Source organism: Plutella xylostella, chromosome 5, assembly GCF_932276165.1.
Source record: "Plutella xylostella chromosome 5, ilPluXylo3.1, whole genome shotgun sequence".
In the NCBI taxonomy this organism is placed as follows: domain Eukaryota; kingdom Metazoa; phylum Arthropoda; class Insecta; order Lepidoptera; family Plutellidae; genus Plutella; species Plutella xylostella.
This window is the reverse complement of record NC_063985.1, coordinates 8,980,014-8,996,051: the sequence shown is the minus strand read 5'-3', so window position 1 is coordinate 8,996,051 and position 16,038 is coordinate 8,980,014. Positions and strand designations below refer to the sequence as shown.

Here is a 16,038-nt window from a genome sequence, read left to right as displayed (position 1 = left end):
CAGAAATAAATTGCCATTTATCGTTAACGAATATTTACACCATCGCCATAATCGTTGCACTTGTTCATAAGTTATCAACTTTTCAATTAATTGCCACGTAACAGACATGAAAACTAAGATACAATGACCATAAAGAGCCCACTAAAGCGGAGTTAAATTATTCGCATTATGTAAACTATATCCTGTTTCGCTACAATTGAATTCCAGCCATTCATTAAGCTGTGACACAGGCGACCGACAGATGGACAGACATGAAATATTCAGCCTCTATATCTGGACTGGACGTCATGTGGAATGGGCGCTGCTAATTGAATTTGGAAACAATGGATAGAGGATGTGCTGCTCATTGTTTTAGAGTGAACCTTTTGGGATTACAGCTGATGGTCTGTCGCAAGGAAGCTGGACATTTCTGGGTGGACACACGAGGGCGCTTTCGGGCCATGGACACGAGGAAATACCGAACCAGAGGCGATGATTCTTTCATGAGTACGTTATATATTGGGCTCCTAGGTTGCGATTTACCAGTGATTGGATTGGATTGAAAACACCCTTGATGACGTAAATAGACTAGATACCCTGTAGTATACTGGAGAAGTTTAAATAAGGTAAGTTATACACGTGGTTGCTAGACAACACTGAGAGTTAGTTCCGTGGCCAAGTTACAAGGACGGGTTCCGCTCATCTGGCATAATCTTTATTGACCAAAACTCATTTCGCATAACTCGTATGGTCTAAACTTTTTTGGCCGAACCATCACTTTGCCAAGACTTATGTGGCATAAGGCTCGTTTCGTCTAAAACTCTTTAGGCACAATCTTTAAACACCTAAGTTTCGTTTGCTCAAATTTATGTTCGTCTATACCTATGTATAATCTTGTTTCTCATAATTTTATCTTAATAAATAATATATTAAGTATGTAGCAAATGTACAAATTGTGGTATTTTTCTCCTACATCCCGAAAATCACGATATTGTATGATCAAAAAATCGAAAGTTAACGACCAATATAATTATTACAAACCCCATGAGATCGAAACCTAAAAATAGGTGCGACGACGAGAGCCGAAGTGAGAACCGGAGACTGGGTGCCGCAGCAGCACAATGAGCGTCACGCAGACCGTAGGGAGTGAGCACGCTAGTGGGAGCAACAGAGCGAGAACTGGGCAAGCACGGGGCCTGCACCTGAGGTAACAACCGTAGGTCCCGCGCGCCCGTCGGTTGAGCCCGGCACTGATCGGGGCCTGCACCTGAGGATACAACCGTGGGTCCCGCGCTGCCGCCGGGTGAAGCTGGCACTGATGTCCCAGTTCAGCAGCTCGCCGCGCCACCGCCGCCGCCGCCCACACACCCCAGGGGGGAAGCATGTTGACGACGCCACGACGCCTTATTATGAGGCCATGTATATAGTTGAATTTGGAACCTTTTATTGTTTATTGTTTATAGTTTATGTCATTGTGACTTTGCTAGATACTTTTACACCATCATTCATTCATTGTAAATAAAACCACCAAAAGACCATGTTCTATTATTCTTGCACCTCAACAACCAGCTGCATCGCTAAAACACATGTTCATCAAAACCAAAGCGGAGCTCAGCGAAGCGGAGCGGAGCGTTTTCCAAACAGCGGAAACAATACAAGGCACCAGTTTGCGCTATGTAGGGAGACGCTCCGTCAAGTTAAAGCCAAACGAATATTATTACTTTGTATAAACCTATGCCATAGCATTATTAGGCTATTCAAGATTTGGCAATACCATTATTAGGCTAAACAATGTTATGCGAAATAACTTTTTACTAAACGAGATTTATGCCATACGATTTTCGGCGTAACGAGACTTTGACCAAACGTTACTATGCAATACGAGATTAGGCAAATAAATCTTATGCCAAAAAAGGTAGAACCTACAAGGACATATCGGTGAAGGGAACCGTCGCGTCGTGACTAGAATTATCGATATAGTTTTATAATTTTACACAACAATATCAAAGTTTGCAAAGGACCACATTGAGAACAAATGCAAAACAATAATGATTACGTACCTACCTTATTCAAAATTAATAAGATAACGTACAAAATATATTATTATGTTTACTGAGCCTTGTTTTATAAACCTCAAACCACAACGTGCTTACAACGAACAAAATCCTTCCATTAGTACGAGTACCTTTTCGATTATGGAAATGATGAAAGGGTTGGGGGATCAAATATGAATGGAGTGTAGAGCCTGTATAGTGGGGTTAGTCAGCTGTCTGACATAGCGTCGCGCCAGAAATGACTCATATCACGCCACAACTCGTTACCACTGTATCTAGAAAGTGTACTTTATTATGTGTTTAAATTTTAAATTCGAAAATATCGTAATTTGTATGTATGTTATAAGTTTTAATTGGAATGTAAAGCTCGCATTAAACGCAAACACGTATTTGTTTGCGAATATAGTTTTTCATAAACCGAGGCATGACGGTCCACATTAAGTTATTTAGAGGTATTATATTAATTATCATCACTTATTGGATACAATGGCCAAGACACGGGAAGAAGCCCTTTTGTGACAAATTATGAGAAAAGTGGGACCGGTGAGTGCTCTTAAAAGGTGTCTGAAATTTGCTAAGACACGAAGGTCAGTTAGAAGAAAATTACCGTACCCAATGACTATAAGAGGGGCGTGGATGGCATAGAGCTTGAGAGCTTAAGATTTCTATAAATATTTAATATTTTTATGTTCAAAAACAACTCATCCTCATTAACATCCATCAAACGAAATTCAAATAAGGTGTATTAAATTTGCTAAGAAACTAAGGTCATTTTGAAGAAAAACCGTACCGTACTATAAAAGGGGCGTATGGAATAGATGTCTATTCCATACGGCCTTTTTATAGTATGGTTTAAAATATTGATAAAGAAGTCTAAAAACAACATCAACCAAAATATAATTAGCTCATTACTTTTACTAATGCTAATTCGATCAACGATCGGTAACTAAACTAAAAACTATAGGAACGAACACACATATCATATCCCTGGAACCAGCTCTAAAATTAAGTTCCCAAGGTGCCCTAATATAAAATTCTCAAACTTTGCCGACTCTATGAATTGTTCTCAGTGGCCTTTTATTTGACGCGTCCAAGGAAGCGTCCCTTTTTCGCCTGAATTAGATATCTTAGATAGCTTTCTTGAGGCGACACTCGCTCCTAGTAATTGAGGCCCGATCTCCCCTAGTTGTGACCCCAAATCTTTGATTGTTCCTGAAATTACTTCTTTACACAAGAGCGGATTCTTTCTTTATTCTTATAACCTTAGGGCTGAGTCGGACTAAAATTGAATTCAGGTTTACAGCTATAGCGGTGGCCGATAGAATGCAATTTGTCTTTTTCTCTCACATTCTTTTAATGGTGTTAGGCAGCCATGTAGTAAAAGTATTTATGTGTATTTGTGAAATATGAGAGAAGCTTTGATTGAAGGTGGCTGGTGAGACCACCCCTGTCAAATATGAAGATAATGATCGATTATGTCCAGTAGAGTAGTGTAAAACCGCATAAAAAGTACATGAAAAAAACCTTATATGAAACAAATAGAGCAAAGTAAAAACTCACATGTATCCCATGAGATCACGAAAATGGAGAAGTAAATTGTTTTTGTTCAGCAACAGCTATTTGTCTGGAACAAAAAGAACACATTTATTTACAGGGTTGATGAATTTAATATTGGGTTGAAAGAAAAGAGGATTCTGTATAACTCCATACATAACCTAAGTAGAAAAGTAAAAAAAATTACAACCCATGTGGCTGTTGTTTGGTAGAGTAGTAGGATCAGCATGTTCATAAAGTTGTATTTTTGATGAGTGAGTATTAAGTACTTATGTAAATATATATGTGTCGCAGGCATCTGGTTTAATCTCCTGTTTGATTGAACCGCTAGCCCGTTCATTGGATGTCGCTATTCAGTTGTATGACTAGGCCAAACGTTGATTGTACAAGCGTCACAAAACGTCCAACTAGTTAGCTGACTTAAAATCAGTCAGGTGGTGAATAAAACAAATATGGCGTCTAACAGCGAACAGCTGACACAAAAAGCACCTATATTGATAGTTTTTTGCAAATAAATTAGCTTTAAAGTGCGTTATTTATGTTAAAATAGTGTGACAACATGGATTTACCTATTATTACACCGCCGGCGGATAGTTTCAAAGAAAAAAATGTGCTGAAACTGGATAACTATGAACAACAATATAAAGGTATGTTTATTGTTATTGTTTAGTTAATTTGTGAGATGAGAGCTTTGTAACATAGTCTTTTTGTTGACTCTTGTCTGGTCATGTTCATCCTAACCAGACATTACAAAGTTGCTATACCATATCCCATTTAACGACTTCGCTGAATAACGTTCAGTCAAGACGTTGGACGTTACAGTCAACCTCTTGACGAGTTGTTCTATAGTCATTCAACTGAGTAGCGTCATCCAATGAACGGGCTAGCGGTTCAATCAAACAGGAGATTAAACCAGATGCCTGCGACATATACACTATAATATTATTTACCTCAATATACCTTAGTAAGTACTTGATTACCTATATAAAAAATATGCCGTAAAAATGCAGACATTAAACATGTTATCAGTTGTCCTCCCGGTCCGGAAAATACACATAACATTTCCGCAAGTTTTTTAAATAGAGTATGTACGATTGTACACAAACGTATCTGTCACACGCTTCTAAATACATAACACACTTCACTCTGATATCATCCGGGACACACCTTTTCAAGGGCCGGATGCCTGCAGGCCTGTACCATTCATAAACATAACCTTTTAAAGCAAAGTGCTTGGAAACGTCATTATAACGCCGTACATTAAAATGAACCTAAACTTTTATGTCAGCTTTATTTTGCTATATTTCAAACTTGAAGGAAGTCGTTTATGCAAAATCGCACGTGGGTTTATGTTTTATTGTAAGGTTGTGGGAAAAAATAATGTTAGGAACCACAGTAATGTAAGGTAATCTTGAAGTGTGTAACATGGGTTTCTAACCTAAAATAAATGACTGTCTATCTATCTATAGTCTTACCAATATATTTGGAAACACATTGTAAGTTGTAACTATATGAGCAGTCTAGACTGTGTGGCCACAGATTGCATTCTAGGGTCGACGTCTGAGCGTGTAGCAAAGCAGAGCTTACGAAGGTTCAGTAGAGAATCTGGACCACTAATGCGGTGGAAACTAAGTGAGGGTTTGATATTGATCCATTACTGAACATGAGGGTCACTGCACGGATGCATGTTAGGGTGCCGTTTAGAAATAGCGATGGATGATAAGTAAAGGAGCTTTTCAAAAGAAGCTTAAATATTCGAATGTTTTAGTTTGGTCTGTTGTGCAACAGTAAGCAATATATTTTTATATGTTTTCCTAACACAATTTGTATTGTTACCGTACATAATGTATATAAATTTTGCTTTAGTTTAAATGAGGACACATACATACACCATTCAACTACATCAAATCCAACTATAAAGTAATTAGTAAACACATCATAATCGCAGTTCAACAATTTTATTAATTGTAAAACAGATTTATTCAGCAACAGTCTAACCGCGGCGCAATAACTAGTTAAGCTCTGTACTTCAGCGCTCATAAACCTGGTTTTAAGTCTCCTCATATAATTAAGTAGTGGGTTTTAAGCTCCGTTTACACCGTGGCCGTAGTTCGCAACAGCCCCGGGCAAACAGTGCACACGACTGAGCGCTAGCAATGAGCTCAACTTAACTCAACCAGTCTACAACTTTCATACGGTATCCCATTTACTATTTACTAAATAAATGTTCACATAAATTACCACATTTACAATGTACAACAAACACCCTCAAGATGTGGATGTATGTTAATTTCTTCTTGATGTAACATCGGTGTATAGTAATTTGTATATTTTTTTAACCTACGATACGGTTTGGGTTAAGTATTTAATTATTATTTGTATCCCCTAGTGCTATTGAATTTTTATTACACGATTCCCGACACGACAAAATACAATCAATAATATTAATCTTATCCATAATTAACACGTAAACGTAAAAAAAACACCAAAACCCTTCAGAGAATGAAATCGGGAAGTTTCTCGAAAGCGTTGTTACTGTAGATTAGTTTACTAGAGCACCTTCGCACGAGACGAGAGGTGTGGGTGTGTGAGACCTTCATTAAGGCCTGATTAAGACCGCTTTTCATGCAAGTGTGTTTGACATTTCATAGCTTCACCCCACGGCAAGATAACCTAATATTTGCATAATCAACTAATCGTTTTGATTTATTCTGATGTCAATCTAAAGTATGTGGCTAGCTTCTACACTCACGGGCAATTAAAAGGTTCCACTCACAAAATTCCGACGACCTCAATTTTTTCAAACAATTAATTTAAAATTTGAACGAAATATTACCGTTTTTAGTTAGCAATATCCTGATGCTCTGTTAAATGTTCTTCAATGTTGCAGAAGGCGTAATAAAATTAAGCTAGCCTTTTCAGTTTTGGAGTAACTTGGTGCTTTTCTCAGTGGAACCTTTTCATTGCCCGTGAGTGCATATATTAAAAATAACCATATTATACTAATTTTTAGAGCATTATTTTCTGACTTTGTGAATCTATAAAAATCTGGAATGTAAAATCTCAGCCTGAAAGTTAGGTCATTAAAAAGGAAGCTCATTCCGTTCAGCGAATCCGAAGCAAAAAGATATACAAAACCTTTCAAGGAAGCTAGTTCGTTTCCTGCTGCCTGTGCTATCACATTATACCGTCTTCTAGCTATAAATCGACTTAATATTACCGAGAAATTTCCAGATTGGGAATATTCTCCAGCAAACGAAGCGCATAGAAGCGGTTTAGTGCGCTTATAACCGCTTTATTTACCAGTTCGATCCGGTGTCAAAGCATGGCATCGACGGCGATATTGGCTGTAAATTGAACCGGGAGCTTTCCTGCGACCTCTTAATAGGTGTGCCTGCCCGGACTACAGATACCGGCTAACACTTGAGATTAATCTGTTTCGTCCTCGAATAAAAAGGAGACTCTTTCCCATCTTGACATTTCAAAGTTTACTTTTAATTAAATTGCGACTGCAATTCTCAGTATTTTTAGAAATGCTCTACTCGCCTAGTTTAAACTAAAACATAACATTTTACGTAGCCGCTATATTCTAAACCACGTAGCTGGGAAATGGAAACTCTTAGTTACATATTATGCAGAATAGTTTTATGTTTGATGAAGGTGTCTCCGGCGCGGTAGCGTCAAGTATTTCTGTGTACAAACTCGATTTCCCGCACGAGTTAGAGCTGAAAGCGGCTCGTCGGCGATATTGCTTGTAAATTGAACCCGGGACGCCCCTCTTAATAGCTAGGGCTTGAGGCTAGCAGGTATGTGTGCGCTACAAAATGTGATGGATTCTTATTTATATGTTTAATTTTCCTATGCGCGTAACTTTTTTCCAACATAGGAAATATTATATTGCCTCGGTATGTACCTATGTTACATGGACTTCTCATTCTCATTTTCGAGTATACCACTATATAAGTCACAAAAAATATTCAGTAGTAAAAAAAATATGCAAGACGTTGAAAGAGCGGGGTACCGGACACTACTAGGACAAGGGTCCTTGCCATTTTTGTAATGATTTGTAATGTTTGTAACTACATAATATAAATATTTTTTTGATTTTGATTTTAGATTTTGTGGAATATACATTTTAATTCAAATGTCTTTATCCAACAGATTTCTTACAATGAATTACCAGAATCCCAAAAAAATTAATAATTCCTGTACATCAGGGTCAAAGAGCTCTTTCTTCTAAAAAAGAATAACATCACATTTTATTTATAAATAAATAAATAAACATCTCATTCAACTTGTATATCAGTCAAAATAAGAAATTGTGTCGTGATCGTGACTCAGGCAGAACTCAGGTATTCCGTGTGTAAGGTCATGAGGCGTGGGCGGGGGTAGAGTATTTTTTAGAATACCAGCCCAAATCTAGAACTCTGACGTCACTACACTCAAGTTTTCCATACCTAGCTAAAGTCTACTTTTTGAAGTCAAGTACAAAGATATATTTTATGTACCTACATTCATGATGGTTTGCTGTGCGGTTTACTTCAATTAACTGGTGAACCGCGCTTGGATATTCACAAAGATTCACTGCATCAGCTAAGTAAGCTTAAAACGAACCCAAATAACTTGACCTTAGCAACAACTTACCGTCGATATCGCAACTTTTGTAACAACCTCTTAAAAAAACTTAAAAGGCATTTTGAACGTTCCGAACTTGATAAAGCAAGCAAAACCAATATAAAACAAACCTGGGAGATAATTAATAATATAACTCAGTATAAAAAACGTAAAACCTCACCCCAGAATCTGTTACACTCAACAACTACTCCTAAAATTGCAGTAAATAATGCTAATAAATATTTCGCACAGGTGGGTGAAAAACTTGCAGCTCAAGTCATAGACAAGCGTAAGAGAGATAAAGACACGCCTTCAGCAACAAAAGTTTCAAAACAAACAAAACACTCATTTGTATTATTAGAGACAGACATTACAGAAATAATAACGATTATTAAATGTTTAAAAAATACTAATTCTTGTGGCTGGGATCTAATCTCCGCAAAAATACTAAAACAAAACATTCACACCCTTGCTGCATTGTTAACGCATATTTGCAATTTGTCAATAAAATCAGGGGAATTTCCGAACGCGTTCAAAAAATCTATAATAACACCTATACATAAATCTGGGGACATAAATAACTACAGACCAATCTCAATATTGCCTACCTTATCCAAAATTCTAGAGCGTGTAATAAATAAGCAACTAACTAAATACCTAGAGTCATTCCAAATTCTATCAGAAAACCAATATGGCTTCCGAAGCGGCAGATCCACCGCTGACGCCGTTTCAAAAATGACCGATTCTTTGGTGGCAAGTCTGGACAGTGGTGAAAAATGTATTGCTGTATTCCTGGACCTCCGTAAAGCTTTCGATACCTTATCGATACCTATCCTGCTAAAAAAACTAGAGAACATTGGAATACGAGGACAACCGCTGAAATTGCTGTCCGACTATCTCAAAAACAGAAGTCAATCTGTCAAAGTCTCTGATACAGTAAGCGACTCTCTGCCAGTAAATTACGGTGCTCCCCAAGGCAGTGTACTAGCTCCGACACTATTTTTGGCATATATAAACGATCTGTGTGATTTGGAACTTGCAAATGGCAAGTCGTTTCTTTTGCTGATGACACAGCACTTCTATTTAAAGGTGTCAACTGGAGAGATGCGTTTGATTATGCCCAACGTGGAGTAGATAAGGTTATAAAATGGCTAGGCAACAACCTTCTCAGTCTAAACGAAGAAAAAACAAAATATATTACTTTCTCTATCACAGAGAGATCGCAGCCCCCAACCAATGATTACAACATAACCGTGCTCTCTAGCTCTTGCCAAAATCACCCTTCACCTGAATGCATTAACCTAGAAAGAGTTAAATCTATTAAATATCTCGGTGTGATAATAGATAATAAACTAAATTTCCGGGATCACATAGCGGCATTGTCAAATCGTACTCGAAAGCTAATGGTTATTTTTAAAAAACTACGAAATATCGCAGAACCTAATCACATTAGGCTAGTATATTTCAAATTCAAATTCAAATTCAAAATATTTTATTTCGTAAACTTACATACTAGTTACAATAGTTGATGGGGCATCCTTTTAAGTATAAAGTACCTGTGCCAGGATACCCCGCTCTTCCATATACTAAGTACATTTTAAATAGTTTACGAGTTAATTAGTTTTAAACTATGTAGTTATTTACATTCAAATTTAGACTATAAAGATAAAGAAGATATAAAATAAAGAAAAAAGTTTTGTCTTTATGCCAGTCAATACTGACTTACTGCATTGAAGTATGGGGTGGAGCGGCCCAAACTCACCTGATGCGACTCGAGCGCGCCCAGCGAGCTCTGCTCAAGGTGGCGTACTTCCTGCCAGTGCTGCACCCTACTTCACAGCTCTACAATAAGGTCCAAGTCCTCAGTGTTAGAAAACTGTATGTTCTGAGTATTATTATGAGCCAACATAAAAAACAAACTGACGTCTTTAATCTGAAAGAGAAGCGGCGGAAAGATCTCGTTTTTAACGTTAAAAGGTGTAACACTGTGTTTGCACAAAGATTCAAAACATTTTTGGGCGCTCACGTGTATAACAAAGTAAATAAAACATTAGAAATTTATAATCAGAACCACCTAGACTGCAAAAGAACTGTTACCAAGTACCTTTTGGAAATCGGGCAAGGAGACACAGAAAATCTACTATATACAACAAAATAGCAAGTGATCTATAACATCACAATACACACACACACACACACACACACACGCACACACGCACACACACACACACACACACACACACACACACACACACACACACACACACACGCACGCACGCACGCACACACACACACACACACACGCCTACATACATCTCTCAATAAACTAAGCTTACTTATTATATTTAACTTAACTTCTAATAAAATGAATAAATGTAAGTAATATACTAAGGGTGGATTCGTCCAAATCACCCAATCCGTCGTATTAGCTACTTATCTTGGTTTCAGGTTTGGTAGGGTGCAAAATCTGCTTACTCCCGAGTAACTGGTAGTTTACTCTTGAATAAAAGTTACTCGAGCTTGGTCGAATCCACCCTAAGACGGATGTCACTGAGCACTATAAGTATAACGTTTTTATTGGCAAAATATTATAAGGCTTACCTTTTAATTTTGTGAAACCGTTATATGGGGCACCAGCAGCTGTAACACAGGTTACCACCTAGCGCGGTTGCTGGAAGCTACATGTCAATGAAGATTACAGCCTATTGTCATTCATATTTTATTGTAAAATAATTTGTAAGTTGTACTCTGTATCTTACCTTTTTTCTTTTGTGAATAAATACAATACAATACAATACAAGTACATAAATGGTTGCTGTGCTGACTAAACTACTAATGAATGTGTAAAACTCGGAATTTGGAATTAAATGCATTAGCCGTTTCGCGGATCGGTTGGCAGTTAGCCAACCGATCCGCGAAACGGCAAATAAAGAAACAATGATATTTAACCAATAACCCTGATGCATCTTCCAATTATTTTCTAAAACGTACTAAGTAGTGTATGTAAGTTATGTACTAAATAATATTACAGGTATGTATAAAAATCCACTTCATCATCTAAACAGAAAAAAACATAAATTACGGGTATTTTGGCATCAAATCCGCGCATTATCCGTGCCTATCGGAAAGAAAGGCTTGAGCAATAAAGTTCAATTTACACAGTCCAGTTGGAAACAAAATCCTCCCACAGCAAGCACGCAGTATCGTTACTCTCGGGTCCCCAGTGATTGCGCCTTTCCTCGTAATTGAGCACTATTTGGTAGCAGCGGTGTAATTCTGAAACTTTCACGGACGTCCGCAGTAGTGACTACGGTGGTGCAACGAGTTCCTTTGAAAGCTCTTAGAGTTAGCACTTCGTTAACATAACAGAAGTACGCTGCGATTTTTCTTGAGCAGTGAAATTTTTATCATAGCATAGCAGCCATAGCAGTCTCTAGATTTCGTACATGATTTTCTCCTTTTTTATATTAAAATATTCACCGTGGTGCCAAACCCTATACCCGTTCTAGTGTTTGTTACCGACTAGCTAAGAAGATGATTACAATGATATTGGTTCTTTCCTCATTAAAATTTAAATGAGTAGCTAAGCCTGTACATTATTGTACATAGATCTATGTTAACATTGTAAAAATGCTCTAGCAAGGAAACGAGATTCGATGCAAAGCTTCCTTATTCAAAGCAGGCAACGGCAGAGCACTTGACAACTCGTATTGGCGCGAAACGTATTTGGCGTGCAAATGGAGTGTGCCGCCTCGTGTCCGCCCGGCTGCGCTTCCTTCCCGCCGCCGCCGCTGCCTCCGAACTAGGACATCCATCTGTGTAACACTTCTATCAATCTCCACTGAACCAACACAATCGATTACGCATTTTACCCGCCTACCGCTCCCGATTAGATTATTCGATGGTACATTTAGATAACGACCCATTGACACTGTGACATAATCGACAACAATCAATCAATCAACGCATCAAAACTGCGGCTTAAACTCAGCCTAATAAATAGAAAACGAGCTAAAAACGATTGGACTTCACACAGCGGATTCAACGTCTTTAGTATTCTAATCACACAAACCGATGAATGGCCGCTATCGATTCTTAATCGAGACGATCGTTTCATCTCGAGTGTCTGTACGGAATCGATCTACTATTCAGATATAAAACGTGGATTCAGAGGCTTCACAATGGGGACCTCGAGAAGCGATGGCGGCGTTAACACTCTACACGACAGCAGTTATAATCTTGTTGTGCTATGCATTCCACGTTAGCTTCCATAAATGTTCGTCGCAACTGAACTTCACATTTCTGAATTCAAAACTTTACGCATATTACATTCACGCCATCACACATAGCGGTGTAGCGAGGCGAGAACGCGAATATCTAACTAATTTACTAATGCAATTTGATTGCAATCAAATCGCGATGCAAATTAAATCGCGGACTGATAGAAGCCATTCGCATTTGAATAGATGCAGCAAAATATCGTGCTTAATCACGATAATTGATCAAATGAAACCGAGCACCGCCGTTAACTTAATTGAGGATACAGATATTTCAGTAGCCCACTCATGTTTAGCTAAATAAATAGATCACTGTTACTCGTAAGGCTATCGGCTAACTTGCACGACACCATTTCGCACTCAAGAAACAATGATTAATAGCTAACGACTAGCCCTTTCGTCTTGAGTGCCCGAAATTCCCTGTGAGGGATTCAGTGCATTTGTGTAAGAGTAGTTGTTGATTGATTGATTGATTGAATTGCACTATCCCAGCCAGGTTTTACCCTGCATCCTGGATACGCCAGGCCCACTGGGTAGCACAGAATATTTTTAAGGGAGGGGGAACACACGCTCAGGGACAGGTTGGGAAAGTGAGTATAATCGACCGAGTATGCACCCTTAAAAGCCAATATAGGAAGAGTAGGTACAGGTAAGGAATAAGGTTTTTGGAGAGCGTATCTGTGGCCATCTGTGGCTTACTCGTGGCTCGTAGTGGTCGTGTGCTGATGCTGCAGTGGTCCTGTGCTGATGCTGCAGTGGTCCTGTGCTGTTGCTGATGTTGTCCTGTACTGATGCTGGTGTTGTCCTGTGCTGATGCTGCAGTGGTCCTGTGCTGATGCTGCTGTGGTCCTGTGCTGTTGCTGATGTTGTCCTGTACTGATGCTGGTGTTGTCCTGTGCTGATGCTGCAGTTGTCCTGTGCTGAAGCTGTAGTAGTCCTGTGCTGATGCTGCAGTTGTCCTGTGCTGATGCTGCAGTGGTCCTGTGCTGATGCTGCAGTTGTCCTGTGCTGATGCTGCAGTGGTCCTGTGCTGATGCTGCAGTTGTCCTGTGCTGATGCTGCAGTGGTTCTGTGCTGTTACTGATGTTGTCCTGTACTGATGCTGGTGTTGTCCTGTGCTGATGCTGCAGTGGTCCTGTGCTGTTGCTGATGTTGTCCTGTACTGATGCTGGTGTTGTCCTGTGCTGAAGCTGCAGTGGTCCTGTGCTGATGCTGCAGTGGTCCTGTGCTGTTGCTGATGTTGTCCTGTACTGATGCTGGTGTTGTCCTGTGCTGATGCTGCAGTTGTCCTGTGCTGATGCTGCAGTGGTCCTGTGCTGTTGCTGATGTTGTCCTGTACTGATGCTGGTGTTGTCCTGTGCTGATGCTGCAGTTGTCCTGTGCTGATGCTGCAGTTGTCCTGTGCTGATGCTGCAGTGGTCCTGTGCTGATGCTGCAGTTGTCCTTCGCTGATGATGCAGTGGTCCTGTGTTGTTGCTGATGTTGTCCTGTGCTGATGCTACAGTGGTCCTGTGCTGTTGCTGGTGTTGTCCTGTACTGATGCTGCAGTTGTCCTGTGCTGATGCTGCAGTGGACCTGTGCTGTTGCTGATGTTGTCCTGTGCTGATGCTGGTGTTGTCCTGTGCTGATGCTGTAGTTGTCCTGTGCTGATGCTGCAGTGGTCCTGTGCTGTTGCTGATGTTGTCCTGTACTGATGCTGATGTTGTCCTGTACTGATGCTGGTGTTGTCCTGTGCTGATGCTGATGTTGTCCTGTGCTGATGCTGTAGTTGTCCTGTGCTGATGCTGCGGTGGTCCTGTGCTGATGCCGTAGTGTGTGACTGTGGATGGCTGAAGTGTTCCTGTGTCTGATACTGCAGTTATGTGGATGTAGATTCATCTAGCGTTCCTATGCCTTGCGTCTGTGGCTTCTGGGGTGGGTAGTTTACGGGATTGATGATACTTATTCTGTGTTTGTGCGTCTTCGAATGGTGGTGATAATTGGTTGAAAATAAGTTCATTGTTGACTTCTATTTATTATTCAGATCTAGCTGGTTCATATGTAGGCAGCGGTTGCATATTAGCTATAGTTGCTATAATGATTTTACTGTATTTTATCCTGTGTTCGTTTTCCATTTTCCTTTGAATAGCGTTCGTTGATATAGACAGCCTACATCTCTCCATAATATACCAAGTGGTCAAAAGAAAAAAAACTTTAAAGAATTCCATTAAACAATTCGGTGAGTTATTGTTTTAGGGGTACGGTTTCTTTCTATAACATTTTTGTTATTTTCTATTTCAAAGTATCGTTGTTGCAATGTGGGATTTTTTAACCAACTTTGGCTTTGTCTACTTTAACCCCATTGTTTCATTTTGGGTCTATTTTATGGCTAGCAGATGTTCTGTTTCTTTTAGCGCAATGGGTCTACTGCCGGGGTTTTTGTAAAGAAAATATTCTGGGCTGAAAGAGAGCTTATTTTAAAGAATTACGTTTGCTGTGGGAAAAATATTAGTTTTTATGGTCCTAAACTCTGCACGTGTTTGTTTAATAGGATACCTACGTTAGTGTTCATGCAATGAATAAATTGGGGATATTTTAATTTACTAACTAAAGTTTAAAAAATCGTTGATATTTGCTGGATGGTGGAGGCGCCGTGCTAGATACTTATTATTTTTTGGATACGCACTGGTTTCATTATTACTTAATCCTTTTCAAAATGTAACAGACTGATATTAGGTAGGTACACTGTTCATGCAACAAAGAAATTTGAGGTTTTTTGTTGTTGACTAAAGGTAAATTCATTTGGAGATACCTTGCTAATAGGATTAAAGCAATATGTATTCTTGTGACCCTATTAAAATATGCATTAATCACCACGTTTTTCTTAGTTGAAGTAACCACCACTCTCGTTCAGGACATTGAGAGAAAAGGTTTTCAATTTCAAATGGAGCATTTGGAAGGATGATATGTATGCTGATTGCCTTCTGTCAGGTGCCTTAAGGTCTAGATGGTCAAACTACGGTGGTGCAGATAGTTGGTATTTCTGAGGTCAGCGTCAGCCGGTCTCTAGATCGGGATTGGAACTCTCTCACCAGATTCTCGCGACGATTGTTGCTTTAGGGTATGACGGTGGCGGATGGCGACCTCTATCAAGCCTTTAAGGGTCGGTACAGGGGCTGCGGCACACTATAATTACTTATACACTTCACTCACACACTAAAACCGCACACTTTATTTAGATGACTATTGGTACAAGACAAGAGATTAGGTAATGTTATACTCTAGTATACACATTCCAAAACTTTTTCAATAAATAAGACATCACTTATAAAGACTCAGGCGCTTTCGTACAACGGTTACTGATAAACAAAAGGCAACGCGAAACAAAGGATTTTTATGTGCAAGGGCCAGCGGCCAACACGTGTTGGGGCCCGGGAGCGCCCGGCGGACCCGACCGTCCCGCTTGCCTGTCACAATGCAACTCTCGCATTTGTGTAAGAGTAGTTGTAGGTATTTATGTGAAAAACGTGTATACGTTTATTATTAGTAAATACATTCTCCTATAAATCGCGATCCATAAC

The 16,038-nt window shown here is 39.3% G+C and overlaps 1 protein-coding gene across 1 annotated transcript in view; it reads right to left on the bottom strand.

Annotated features, from left to right (window-relative positions):
• LOC105382612 (amyloid-beta A4 precursor protein-binding family A member 1) overlaps nt 1–16,038 on the bottom strand; it is a 109,411-nt gene that overhangs the window by 86,568 nt on the left and 6,805 nt on the right. The window contains exon 2 of the mRNA XM_048633225.1: nt 3,594–3,657. The gene's annotated coding sequence lies outside the window, so the exon portion shown is untranslated. The remainder of the gene's footprint in view (nt 1–3,593; nt 3,658–16,038) is intronic.